The sequence below is a fragment of the Eurosta solidaginis genome, chromosome 3 (assembly GCF_040869045.1).
Source record: "Eurosta solidaginis isolate ZX-2024a chromosome 3, ASM4086904v1, whole genome shotgun sequence".
In the NCBI taxonomy this organism is placed as follows: domain Eukaryota; kingdom Metazoa; phylum Arthropoda; class Insecta; order Diptera; family Tephritidae; genus Eurosta; species Eurosta solidaginis.
Genome location: NC_090321.1, coordinates 47,555,162 through 47,569,692, shown reverse-complemented (window position 1 = coordinate 47,569,692; position 14,531 = coordinate 47,555,162). Strand labels below are relative to the sequence as shown.

Below are 14,531 nucleotides of genomic sequence, written 5' to 3'. Positions count from 1 at the left end.
TAATACCGCGTATTCCATTGCGGATGATAATCTCTCTAGCGTCAGGGAATTCGTTGATTTTGGAGTAATATTTGACTCTGGTTTTACCTTCGCGAATCATATTAGCTCCATTCTACCTAAGGCCTATTCCAATTTGTGTTTCCTGCGGCGATATGGGCGAGCTTTCAAAGATCCATACACCAGAAAAATTTTATATAATTCCTTTGTTCTCTCAAATCTGGAATATGCTTCCATAATTTGGAACCCAATTTATTTCTCTCATTCTCAAAGACTGGAAAGAGTACAGAAAAGTTTCACTTGATTCGCACTCCAACCACTTAATTTTTTAGAACCTTTACCTTCTTACCGCGCCCGCTTTGCCCTCATAAACATGAAGTCGCTTGCGGCCAGACGTTCTATACAGTCTCTGCTGGTTTCGTATGATCTTATATGTGGTTCGGTTGCCTGCCCGGAACAACTCGCGCAAATTGGCTTCAATGTCCCGGGCAGAACCATTCGTGCCCAATATCCGTTCCATGTGATAGTCGGAGCTAATATCACAATTTAGATCCTATCTCTAGGGCCCTCAATGAAGACAACAGGATCTTTTTTAGCCTTGAGCTTGACTTCGCACTCTCGAGAGCGTCTTTTAGCTCTAAAATTTACTCTTATTATGTATAAAATAAATTTATTAGCATTTAAGATATTTTGAATGTAAATCTAGTCTGTAAGATTAATGAAGACTAATAAATGAAATGAAATTCTTCGAAATGTCAAGAGTCTGCCAAACAGTTACATTAACGAGTTGAGTGAATGTAGTAGCATTAAAAATGTCTGATCAGTAACTTGGCGAAAAATCCAAACTGTTGAGTGGATAGCAGATAGTAAACGATGTGTTCAGAAAGTGATCACTATACAGTACCCATTCTTCCCACAGGTATCCTGCTGCCTCAAACTCGCAGTTCGTTTCAAATTTTTCGTTTATTCAACTTTTTTTTTGTTGTTGTTTTGTTTCTTTTGTTGCTTCGCACCTATTCAGCGTCTTTTGCCAAGGTTCTTGTGCTGTTTTGTTCTCTTCATTGCTGTTAATGTTGTTGTTGTTGTTGTATATCGCTTGTAGATATATTTCTACATATGTTTTGTACATAAATTTGAACCTTTTTGATATTTTCTTCACACCTCCATTGCGATTCACTTGAAGAGATTACTACGTCAGGCTTCTTGTTGTATGTTTTTTTCAACCAGTTATTGTGTTCATTGTTATGTTGAAAGTTGTTGCTTTTTTTTCAGGTAAACTCTAAAGACCAGCTATAACGTACATTAGGGTGGGTCGATTTGTATGCGTGAAAGTTAACCGATATCGCGCTATCGATTTTTCGATAGGATTTGGCCTCAGGAAAAAAATTCCACTACGCATATTAAAAAAAATAATTTTCGAGCCTGCGTAATCTCATTTTTTTGACTTTGATTTTTAAGCTTTTTTTCATGACCTACCAAAAAAAAATTTCATTTCACAAATGTCCGCTAAAAACGTTTTTTACAATCAAATGAAAATTTTTTTAGTAGGTCATGAAAAAAACCTTGAAAATCAAAGTCAAAAAAATGAGATTTCGCAGGCTCGAAAATTATTTTTTTGGTTATGTGTAGTGGAAATTTTTTTCCTGAGCCCAAATCCTATCTAAAAATCGATGGCGCGATATCGGTTAATAAATCGACCCAGTCTAACGTACGTACTTACATACTTACTTACGTGAGGTTAAGGGGCACTCAGAGGTGGCTAACAGAGTTTTATTTGTATTTTATTTGATCTACGAAGGCATGTATTATCAGCAAAGTGGCAGAGTGTTTTCAGAAAATAAATCTATATATATAAAAAGAACTGTACATTTTGATTGTCACTCCATAACTCGAGAACGGCTCGACAGATTGCCATGAAATTTTTAGGAAAGATATAGGACGGAGAGATGATGGTTAGTTGATTTTGAAATCCCAAATTGGTTTAGCCATTCTTGAGTTATGATTTTTTTTAGAAAAAATTCAAAATTTGAAAAAAAAAAGTTTACATTTCGGTCCGACCTAACGAAAAAAATCGATCCAACCTATCACAAGTTAATTTCATTGACAGCATACAAATGTTAAACAGATGAACCTGTCCAAATACAAATGTTTATCAATCACTTTCTTCTAATGGTAACTATTGTTCACCCCTGCCTTTCCAACATATCTTCGTTAAGTTAATAATTTGCATATACAAACACACACTCCCACTCATCGCACGCATTCATGCTTTTGTTGTACAACGTAACGTCACCGTCTTCGCTTTTGTTTTTCGCTTTTTTTTATCATTTTGCTATTATCGCATATTCCTCAATGCACTGCACTCCCACTCCCACTGCAGCAACATAATGCACACTCACCTGCACTAATATTACTTTGCCTATATACTCTTCGCACTCATCGCTTATTTCGTCAACATTAAATAGCAGGACTTTTCCATGGAAAATTCCTAAACATCCATTCCTAAATTGAATTTTTTCTTAGCATGTAAGATCATTGAATTTGTAATCGTCAAAGAGTTACGACAAAATAAAGCCATATAAAAACCAAATTTCGTTTGCCTATTGATTTGGCATATACATAGATGTAGAAAACGCTCTACATTTCTCCAACTATTATTAATTTTAAAAGTGATTTTAAGTGTGTTCAGTGCAAGAAAACATAGTTAAAAAAGATTTTTTCCATAATTTCATCATATGCATCAAAATGCCACCAACAAGACGATCAACTATAGGTCGACGTACGCGTAATTCTACCTATAGATTTAATCAAAGGAGGGCGCAAAGTGTAGAGGAACGCTCACAACAAAACTAAGTGCAACAATTACGAAACGCACGTCGTCATAGATCGACAGATCCAAATCCATTAAATCCAGCATCGAGACGAACGACACGACTTTCACGTCGTGCTGTGCAAGAGATGCAATACGCTGCTTTCGCTTACAATAGCGAAAATTCTCAAGTTGGAACGCCAAAAAATTTGTTTATCTTTGCACCGAACGAAAAAACTAAAAATACTGTGTAGCCACCGTATGAAGAAATGCAAACTACTATACCAACCATTGCCCAGTGAACCCCGTTCTCCAAGACAAATACCCTAAACTCGCAGTTTAGGAAAGCAACATCCCCAAGTAGACGCGCGTCGCTCTAGCTCAACTTGAATCAACACCGACATACCCAATGTTCGTCCCGCTTGTGTGCCCACAAGACAACAACCATCTTTCAATTGCAAAGTGGCACCATCGCCTCTTACATCCGTATCTCTTCGGTATAACCGTGTCGAAACAGCAGTATCCTCGGACTCTAATCAGAGGATTTTAATTACAACAACAACATTTTCCCTTTCGATTAGTAGCACGCTACATTTCTTTTGGTTGCTTCCTATTATTACCTTTTCCATTTCTAACTTCGAAAACTTATGTTCTCATTCATTTTCAGGGCATTGTGACCTTTCATTTGTCGGGTTATTACCATCACGCCTGTAGTCGAGTGTCTGATCTCAGATACTGAGTAGATAATATGATTTGAATTTTTATTTAGTATTCACTTGCAGCTACCTTATAAGTCCTGCAGATATATCGTATTTGCTGACTACTATCACTCCAGTAAAAGAGGCCACACAAGAACCCCTCATGCGCTTTGTAAGACATTTTGATATCAGCGGTCATTGCTATGTTTGTTAAACTGTCCTTATTTCTCTTAATCACCCTTTTGCATACTTAATCTTATAACTTTAAACGAGCAATTTTATATATTTGTATAGCCGAACGATCTCGGGAACGGCTCAACCGATTTAAATGAAATTTGGCACAGAAATAATGTATCACCTTCTAAGACTTTCTACCTAGGTTTTTCCACTCAGAATGTTTCACAAGGTTGCCACCTATTCGAAATAAAAAAAGATGGCATGAGATATACCGATATGGGTATCAAGCGAAAGGTATTTCACTCCGCATTACAATAGGCACATTTTTGAGTAGGGTTGCCTCCTATTCGAAATTAAAAAAAATTGCATGAGATATGCCGATATGGGTATCAAACGAAATCTATTTCACTCCGCTTTATAATATGGACATTTTTGAGTAGTGTTGCCATTTAGGGTTGCCACCTATTCGAAATTAAATAAAATTTGCATGAGATATACCGATATGGGTATCAAACGAAAGGTATTTCACTCCGCATTACAATAGGGACATTCTTGAGTAGGGTTGACATTTAGGGTTGCCACCTATTCGAAATAAAAAAAAAATTGCATGAGATATGCCGATATGGGTATCAAACGAAGGGTATTTCACTCCGCATTACAATAGGGTCATTTTTGAGTAGGGTTGCCATTTAGGGTTGGGGTAGTTAGACGAAATAATACTCTACTTACTCATATCCTATTAAAGCTTTAAAGGAGAACATTAAAGTTAAAAATCTTCGTAAAAAATCTTACACATGATTCGACTTAATTTTCTTAATTTCACACACACTAATAAAATTGAAATGCTATATCATGGCACCGTGGCAAATTCTAGCAAAATATATTTAAATGCATATTTTTGGCAAATATGAAATGAATAATTGTAATTTCTAATAGATTACTATTAGAAAGATTTCTCCCCATAGCAAAAAGATATCTCACCATGGTAATTTGCTACCGCTGAACACTAGAGGCATATGTTCAATTTGAAAACGACATCTAACCATTTAACTACTTACCAAAAGATGGCGCTTAGGGAAGTAAGTTGATATATGATTAAACTAACTGATAGTTGTCATAACTGATAGTTGTCATTCGTGAAATTTACAAGTTTTTGGAATGTAATAAAATTACGAGACTTTCATTTGAAATTAATAATTCGGCACAGGAAGATACTCGACCCAAACAACTTATGTAGTTCTCGATTTCACTAATTGTCATAACAATCCCTTATACTATAGGCTGGAATAACCCATTTCAAATTTTTCATTCCAGTTCATTTTGCGGTTAGTTTTTGATATGTTTTTGAAATCTATTTTTACGGAAATCAAATATTGGTAAGTAAAAATATATAATATATGTACATATAAAAAAGTAGAGTTTGATTAATGATGACATGTAGAACAAAGTATGTTATGCGGCATACTCGAAGATTGCGAATAAAGCTCGGTCGCCCAGGTACTCTGACTTTTAAACTCCGAGATGCGTAACTACCTTACTAAAATATCGGTTAAGAGCAGCGCTCTGCAGGCAAAGTCGCATTAGGCCCAATGTTGCGCGCCACTTTCAACTCTTACATACATTTTTGAAGCTATAAATTTAGGTCTATAGTAAAAGTAGTTTCACTCGCCATGTGTGATTGCTGCTTTGGAGAAAATACGTACGTGTGTGATAATTTAATTTGCAATAATTTAAAATGTGAATAACCGGCGAGTCTTTAAAAAAATCTATTCTAACGTTCCAGAAAGTAATATTCTATTAAAAAATAAAAAAATAAAATGCATGGTTTGCGGCACCAACAAGTTTTTTTGCTGCCTGAGATCGCTTTTCCTGAATGTAATGTTTTTGGATGTTTTTTTTGTTATTTACCCAGAAATTCGAAAAGATTTGGAAAGTATGTGTGCACCCTAAGATTATTCTTTGTAAGTAGAATTTGAAAATGTACATACTAATGTAGATATGTATGTACAAAGATTGTAGCTGTGCCACAAGCTTCTAAACTTAAGATTTTAAAGCCACAACAACAGCTAAAGAAAACGTTGAGCCACCATCCAGCTAAAACTATTCAACTTCGTTCGACATTAGCAAGCGCGAATGGTTTGTTGGCTTTTGGTGTTGGTTGTTGGATGTCGAAAATCGGTGGTGGAACTGTCGCTGCCGTTTCACACTTTAAAATTTCAGCTGTGTCACTATTGTTGTTGGATGTTTTCGAAGCTGCTTTGGTTGCGCCTGTGATGTTTTTTTTTTGTCTGTTGCTTTGTTTAAAATCTTCGTCCTACACATTGCATACGCTTTTTCCTTAGGAATAATATTTATGAACATTAGGGTGTGCTTTAAAATAGAACTTATTGTAAAATGGGTCGGCAAGACATGCCTCAAAAATTCTTCTGCACATATTCCTCAAGACGGAAATACTTAGTGATTAATATATTTGAGCTACCCACAGCAAAAAGAAATTTCACAAACAAAGCTTGTCTTAGACATATCCCTATATCGGCAGTTAAAAGACGTTCCAAACGAGTTTTCCGATATGGCTTATTTGATATTTGGGATGCTTTTTTCGGTATGGACGGAATTGGCCCAGGAGCTTTCGCGAAAAGATCGTATTCGTGGTTCGTTAACGAGATCGGAGGCTGGGTGGGAAAAGGCAGGGGTAAAATGAAGAGGGATAAAGAGAAAAAAATTGAATATGCTTGCCGTATAAAACTAGATTATTCTGATATTTCACCTTAGTAGCGGTATATGGTGCAAAGTAGGACAATTTAAAAATTTCGGAAAAGACGGCAACAATCATTATATATATTATTTCTAATTGCTGTTTTTTTTATGTACGGATCCTTTTTCGCGCTTATTTGGAATCCAAATCTATAAATAAAGTTTTGGTTGTAAAGGTGAAGATTCGGGCTATTAGCGACCTTTGGGCAATTTTGGTCGTAGTGCCTTTGTTTAGCTATATTTTTTTAAAATAATTTGTTAAAAATAAACGGTTGTGAGCAAACAAAGAAATCTATTTGTAATATGGCAGGCACTATTGTGAATATTTTCACTGCATTGCCGGCAGTTGCTATTGTACGCTAGATGGCAGCGCAAGCTGTAAGTTTTAATTGATTGACGGCAGCTGTTATTATACGCTAGATGACAGCGCAAGCTGTAAGTTAATAAAACAGCTGATTTCTGTTGATATTTGATAAAAGACCTTTATATTGGTTGCGCAAGATGCGCACGGGTCAGGCTCGTATATATTATTTCTAACTAATTGCTGTTTTTATGTACGGGTCCCTTTTTTATAAATAAAGTTTTGGCTGTAAAGATGGAGATTCGGGCTATTAGCGAACTTTGGGTAATTTTGGTCGTAGTGCTTTATTTAGCTTTATTTTATTAAAATAATTTGTTAAAAAAACCATTGTTGGCACACAAAGAAATTTATTTGTACTATGGCACTATTGTGAATATTTGCACTGCTTTACCGGCAGTTGCTACCGTACGCCAGATGGAAGCGCAAGCTGTAAGTGTTAATTGATTGATAGAACAGCTGATTTATATGGATGTTTGAGAAGAAACTTTTATGTTGGTTGCGTAATATGCGCACGGGTCCGGCTCGTACTTATATTTGAGGCTATAAATCGACCAATACTAACGAAATTTGGTATAATAAAATAGATATACATATTTAACATTAAAATTATAAAGTTTTGCAAGCCGCAAATCCGAATTCGTTAGTAATTTGCAATTTTGCAGAAGTATGGTGGTTTGAATTATCTAATTTGTATACCCAGCTGTACTTGTACACAGGGTATAACTTTGATTGGATAACGGTTGGTTGTGCAGGTATAAAGGATTCGAAATAGATTTAAGCTTCCATATATCAAAATCATGAGTATTGAGAAAAAAATTGATTAAGCCATGTGCGTCCGTCTATCCGCTTGTCCGCCCATTAACACGATAACTTGAGCAAATATTGAGATATCTTCACCAAATTCGGTATACGGGCTTATCTGGACCGAGAATAGATTGTTATTGAAGATGAGCGAAATAACCACGACGATAACCACGCACACTTTTTCGATATTGAAAATTTAGAAAAACGGAAAATACTGGATAATTCAAAAACGAATACCATTAAGCTAATTAAATTTAGTAGGTGGATTGGTTTTATGACGTAAAATTTAAATTCCAAAAAATTTTTGAATATGGGCGTGGCACCACCCACATTTAGAAGCAGAAAAACTTTGGAAGTTTAACAAGCCGTTAATCCAAAGTCGTTGAAGATATTACATTGAAAGTAGAGACACTATCCAATGAGTTAAGATAATCATAATCGGTTAAAGAATGCCCACAACAGCATTACAAGTCCACAGCTGGGTATGTAATGTTCGCTGTCACCCGAACTTAGCCTTTCTTACTTGTTTTTTTTTTTTTTTTTAGTTGCTTAAAATTTTTGTGATGGATAAAAATTGGCAATGTATCACCATTAAAGATAGATATGTAAGTACAAGGTACGACAGTTTAAAAAATATTGTGTGTCTTGTTAGGTTTTTCGATTTCAAGTATTTACCTATCTGTGGGAACTGGGCCTTGTTTTATAGCTTCTTAACGAACACGATATTTGCATGTTTATACATAAGTAGTATATTTCAACTATATTATTATTTAATACTTTTGATATTTTTCCCGCCCCTCTATGTTATATCTTTTTTCTCTGTCCTGAGGAATTTTTATTGATAACTAAATGGAAGTCAGCTTCGATAACTCCGATTTTCAAGTCAGGTAACAAAAATGATGTCGCTAACTAAATTTACAGTATGCTCGAAGCTTTTCCAAAAAATCATAAAAGAAAAAAGTGGTTTGTGATCAAGAGCCTTGTTGAGCCCCAACAATATGGCTTTGTTGCTGAATGTTGAACCGTCACTAATCTGGATTTATTCTCTGATTTCTGTATCTCGGCCTTCAAGGATGGATCTCGAGCTCTGTGAAGTTGGCACCTACATGTGGGAGTAATTAAAAAAACCATATCTCATTCGTTTGGCCACCTTTTGTCCAGAAAAAATATTCATTTGTCCACCTTTTGTTAAAAAGTTATAACAGAAACATTTTTTGGTTTGCTGGGTAGAGCTTTTATGGTTGTTGTTGTTGTTATAGCGATAAGGTTGCTCCCCGAAGGCTTTGGGGAGTGTTATCGATGTGATGGTCCTTTGCCGGATACAAATCCGGTACGCTCCGGTGCCATAGCACCATTAAGGTGCTAGCCCGACCATCTCGGGAACGATTTATGTGGCCACATTAAACCTTCAGGCCATTCCCTCCCTCGCTACCTCCAAGTTCCATGAGGAGCTTGGGGTCGCCAGAGCCTCGTCTGTTAGTGAAACAGGATTCGCCGCGGATAGGTGAGGTTGACAATTGGGTTTGGAGAAGCTATATATTGCGCTGGCAACCTGAAAGGTTGCGCTACACAGCCCCTTGAATCTGGTATTCGGGTATATTCTGATCCCCTAACCCGCTGGGGTAGCTTTTATGGTCGTTTTAATGAGTGTACTTTGTTGTTTTTGTATTCTTTTACGCGTTTCGACGCAAAGAAACAATCGCAAATCAGTGCTACTTGATAATATGTAAATATATGTGTGTGTTTTTAAACTGTGATATTACAATTAGTTAAACAATCAATGTAAGTAACAATTGTCAAGATTAAATTTTCATGTTTATTGTTGGATAAAGTAGTTAATGTTTATATATTTGATATATTTTCAAATAAAAACAGCTTTCTGATGATGACGCAGTAAGCGTCGAAACGCGTAAAAGAATACAAAAACAACAAAGTACACTTATTAAAACGGCCATAAAAGCTCTACCCAGCAAACCATATAGTTGCAAATTGGTCTAAATAAAAATAGAAAAAAATATTTTTTTTTTTCGAAAAACCCCAACATTTTTTTCCGCTTTATTGTGCTAAATCGTATGTCCGTCGTTTGCCCATCGTTTGTCCATGTTTGTCCAGGAAAAATTTTCGTCTGTCCACCTTTTGTTAAACTTTTTGTTTGAGCAAAAGGTGGACAAACGAAAAATTTTCCTGGCTAGAAGGTAGTATCCTGGGCCATTATTGCGACCGAAGGCCCCCTACGCAGAAAGGTGTTCTGTGCAAAAAGTATGGTTCGGGCCCAATATTTCGGGCCCCATTCCCATTCCATATAAAGCACATAAATGATTCTCCAAAGAGTTATACAAGAAACAAATTATGAGCTGTCTGATCGGACTCCGCGCATCCCAAGGCATCCGGTTCTATGTACCGGAGCGACTAGGGATTTTTCCCGACCAAGGGATGTCATTTAATTTATACTGCTACAACAGGTATGGCTTCACCTTGGTACGGAGTTATGCCACTTTTAAAATTCCATATTTGATTGTAGTGAATGTGAAAATAAAATGTTTTTTACTTATACTGTAAAGTTCTAAACTTGTTAGTTTGGGGTTTTTGTGGGTAATAGTCTAGTTGAGGGGTCGACTGCAAATACGCTATCGAGTGAGGTGTCAAATGAAGCGTATTAATCTCGAGAACAATAATCCGAAGGCGGAAAAGAAAAATTTTATCTCTGTCCGGAGATATTTGCAGTTGAAGTTGGCGATTTCCATGTGGTTGTTGTTGTGTTCATACCCACAAAAAAAATTGTGCATCACCGTGGCGGTAGCCACTGTTATACCGCACACCCGGACTTGGCATGGCGTAGCCCAGGGTTATTTTTTATAAGCGTGGCCGAAGCCCGCCAACGCAGAAAGGTGTTCTGCGCAAAAATACTATGGATCCGACCCCCGGTTTCGGAGGTGCCCGTGGGTCTTTTTTCGGTTTTTCGTTAATATCTTTTGAACGCGTTAAAATTTTTATTTTCCGCCATCGGATTATTAATACTGATGTCAAGACGCGTCGTTTGACACCTCTCTCGATATTTTTGGTAGCGTATTAGCAGTCGACCCCTCAACTAGACTATTACCTTATTGTGAATTAAGCTAACGATATGTACTTGAGAGCACACAACTGGATATATGTATAATGTTTGGTTTCGCCTGAACTTAGACCCCCTTACTTGTTTATATTATAATTATAGCTTACCGTCTTTTTTAGATTTTTTTCCTTCTTTCGATAGAATTATACAAGGCTTTGGTTATACAACAAAAAATCTTTAGATTAAGTAGTTAAACACTTTTCTATTTTTTTCCATATTTAACATGATATACACTTGTTTTCTCGGTAAGTGAAGATAATCACAATTTTTGTTAAACTGTGACATAACTTTTTGGTAAATTTAAAAAAATTGCATTTCTTTGCATTCACTTTGTATTTAAACAATTTTCGCATTTATTTTTTATTAAGGAGCAAACTTTATTCACCATATATGGGTTTTACTTTCACGCAACACTTTCAGTTAGTTTATAAAAGGCATCATTTAACGCGCTGCAATTACATTTACGCCCGCTTCATTATACCGACACTAACATATTAAACCTGATTAAACGTCACATTGATTGTCGCAGCCTCAGTGTCGTCGGCAACATTTGTACGCCCGTTGTGTTCATTTTCTTTTGCCTCATTTTCAGTTTACAATTCCACACACACACTCACACATTTACTCCCACTAACCCTGCTGCTATGCCCCTTCAAAAGCAAAAACCTTTTATTGTTGTTGGTTTCGCTGCCACTGCCAATGTGTTTCTCTTCTGTTACACATACTCAACCATTTAATTTGATTTGAGTCTCTGCTTTTTTTCCACTTTTTATCTTTCTTTTGTGGCACTTCTTGTTTAAATCTGACTGCCGCGTAGTGTGTGTGTGTGTGTGTGTGGGTTTGGGCCAGCTGCCCACCGCATCCGTTTGGTGCGAAAACAAAAACAGCCAACAAAAAAAGTACTTCTTTACGTTTGCTTTTGCACTGATTTTTTTGTTGGTACACTTTTTTCACTTTGCATTTCCTACATTCGAACGTAGTTACAAATCCAGATTTTATTGACAATTTCAGTACAATTTTCACGCCCCCGCCATGTATTTATAATAAACTTTATTAACATTCATAGATTATATATGTTTTGATGATTTTTAAGTATTTATTTCAATTGATTTAATTTTATAATCAAAAGAAAATAAGGCAGCTATTTTACTTCGCGAGCGCACCTACATAGAACAAGATTTACTAACGAGAGTTACCACGTAATCGAACAAATTTTAAGCTAGATATAATCAAGCGTCCTTTTGAGTCATTTGATATCCTTGTAATGAGTATTATAAATTTTTTTTAATTGAAATGATTTTAATATAATTCTTAAGCTTAATATAATCAAAATCAAACAAAATTTATTTCAGCTTTCTAACCAATTTCTAGCTTTAAAAGCATACGGCACCTCTTAATTATACTTCAACAAGTGCTGCCTGATCTTATGATTTTTGCTTAGCTGTCGTAAAAGTCGTAAAGGCCTGTTTACGAAGTGCTCAGGTTATATATTACCATGCTGTCATGGCATGTCTCTTAAGGGCCAATTAATGCTGACTTATAACCATAACCAGATAAAACAGCTGATCGAACCTACCTTATGGAAATCAATGTAATCGATTTATGGTGCCATTCCATAACGCTAAAGCCATAACCATACCATAGCCAATCAATTGGTTTTTGGTTTTTCGCCATATCCATAACCCAAAAATATTTGAGTTGGTGAATTTAATAACTTTTTGTAGAATTTATTCATTGTTTTGGATACGTTATGACTAAGACTCTTTTTTTTTAGATTATATTTGTAATTTTTTGCGTTTTCTTCATTTTTATGAAATTTTCACGATTTTTAGGTTAAGGCACCATTAATGGATCACATTGGAGATGGTTATGGATGGTATGGTTACGACTATGGCGTTAGGGTTAAGGAAGTTTAATTGGCCCTTTAAACTGACTCCACGTACGTGGCGCAAAGAAAAATACATAGGGATCGATGTAAATGCTTTTATTTGACATTAAATTGTAGGCATAGTTACGAATAACATATAATTTTCAGAGACGCTCGTCAATGGCGAAAGAATGGAGTGTGTGGGCCTAAACAAATTCGACTTTTGAGTCGTTTTGGCGCTGTACAGTGGTGTTCCAAAGAAAATTGAGTGACGATGGAAATTTGAAGATTTTTCAGCCCCTATATCCATGAGGAGTTCGGGGCAACGAGAGCCTCGGTTGTTAATGTAACAGGATTCGCCACGGATAGGTGAGGTTGACAATTGGTTTTGGAGAAGCTATATATTGCGCTGGCAAACTAAAAATGTTGCGCTACACAACCCCTTGAATCTATTTGGAATCTTAGTCGCCTCTTACGACAGGCATACCTACTGCGGGTATATTCTAACTCCCTAACCCGCTGGGAGTGAAATGTGTGCGTTAAAATGACGCAAATTTCGAATATGTTACGCCCTTGCATATGAATAAATATCTGTTCTAAATTTTTTTTTTTTTTCATATAACCGTTTCACAGAACAATAATTGGCTCCCAGTAAGTGTGAGTTTAGAAATGTACAATTTTCTTTCATATAAATTGTATGAGAAAAAAATTTACAATTCAAAAGTCAGACTTACTGGGTCTGAAAACTTATCATGTGATCTATATTGATCGGAATCTGGATCACCGTCCATTGAAACGCAATAATTTTAGGTGTTCAATGAAGCCATACCATAACGCCGTAGCCATAAAGGCCCTGGCAAACTCATTAACTCATACTCATTAACATTGTGAATGATAACTAAGTGTGATATCTTCTACATAGACGTCAAAATCCCAAAATGATTGGATCACCTGATTTGTAATTGACTATCGCTATCTCATTCTGTATCTCTTTCTATCACCCGCTGAAGATATGCGCCGCCATACTGAACACCCTGTCAAAACGCTAAAAAGTAGCCATATTGAACATCATGTCAGGCAGTTGACAGATAAGATATCACACTTAGTTATCATTCACAATCCTCATTAATCTGGGTCGATTTGTATGGACGAAAGCTAACCGATATCGCGCACTCGATTTTTCGATAGGATTTGGGCTCAGGAAAAAAAGTTCCACTACGCATACCCAAAAAAAAATCTAAAATCTAAGTCGAAAAAAATTTAAAAAAAAAAATGAAATTTCGCAGGCTTAGAAATTATTTTTTTGGGTATGCGTAATGGAACTTTTTTTCCTGAGCCCAAATCCTATCGGATTTAAATTTTTTTTATGACCTACTAAAAAATTTTCATATGTATACCCTGTCCGACCCAAAAATGTGCGCTAAAAACGTTGGTGATAACAGTTTTTTGGCGACCATATGGTCGCCAAGCCTAAAAATTACCCACTGGAAGAAGCTACAGTTTCCTTGGACTCCCGTTAGAGGATATTGATGACACTCTGTGATCGGTTGCGGCTGTTAGGTGGGGCGAAGCACTGCTACAACAACAACATAACAGTTTTGTGAAACAAAAAAAATATATATATACATGAAACATTTTGCAATCAAATGAAAATTTAAAAAATGAAAAAAAAAAAATGAAATTTCGCAGGCTCGAAAATTATTTTTTTGGGTATGCGTAGTGGAACTTTTTTTTGCTGAGCCCAAATCCTATCGAAAAAACGATGGCGCGATATCGGTTAATAAATCGACCCAGTCTAATATTCATTTAAACCAGCGTTCTATGTACTTTCGTTGTTTTGTTGGATCCGTGTACGGGTGGGAAATCTCTTTTCTCTACGGAGCCGGTAGACCGAATTTAAGGGCAAATTAAACTTCCTTAAGGGCAAATTTAACTTCCTTGTCCCTAACGCC

The 14,531-nt window shown here is 36.1% G+C and overlaps 1 protein-coding gene across 1 annotated transcript in view; it reads right to left on the bottom strand.

The window, feature by feature from the left end:
- lbk (lambik) overlaps positions 1-12,027 on the bottom strand; it is a 138,628-nt gene extending 126,601 nt beyond the window's left edge. Inside the window, exon 1 of the mRNA XM_067771559.1 lies at positions 10,820-12,027. The gene's annotated coding sequence lies outside the window, so the exon portion shown is untranslated. The remainder of the gene's footprint in view (positions 1-10,819) is intronic.
- Between the last annotated feature and the right edge of the window lie 2,504 nt (positions 12,028-14,531).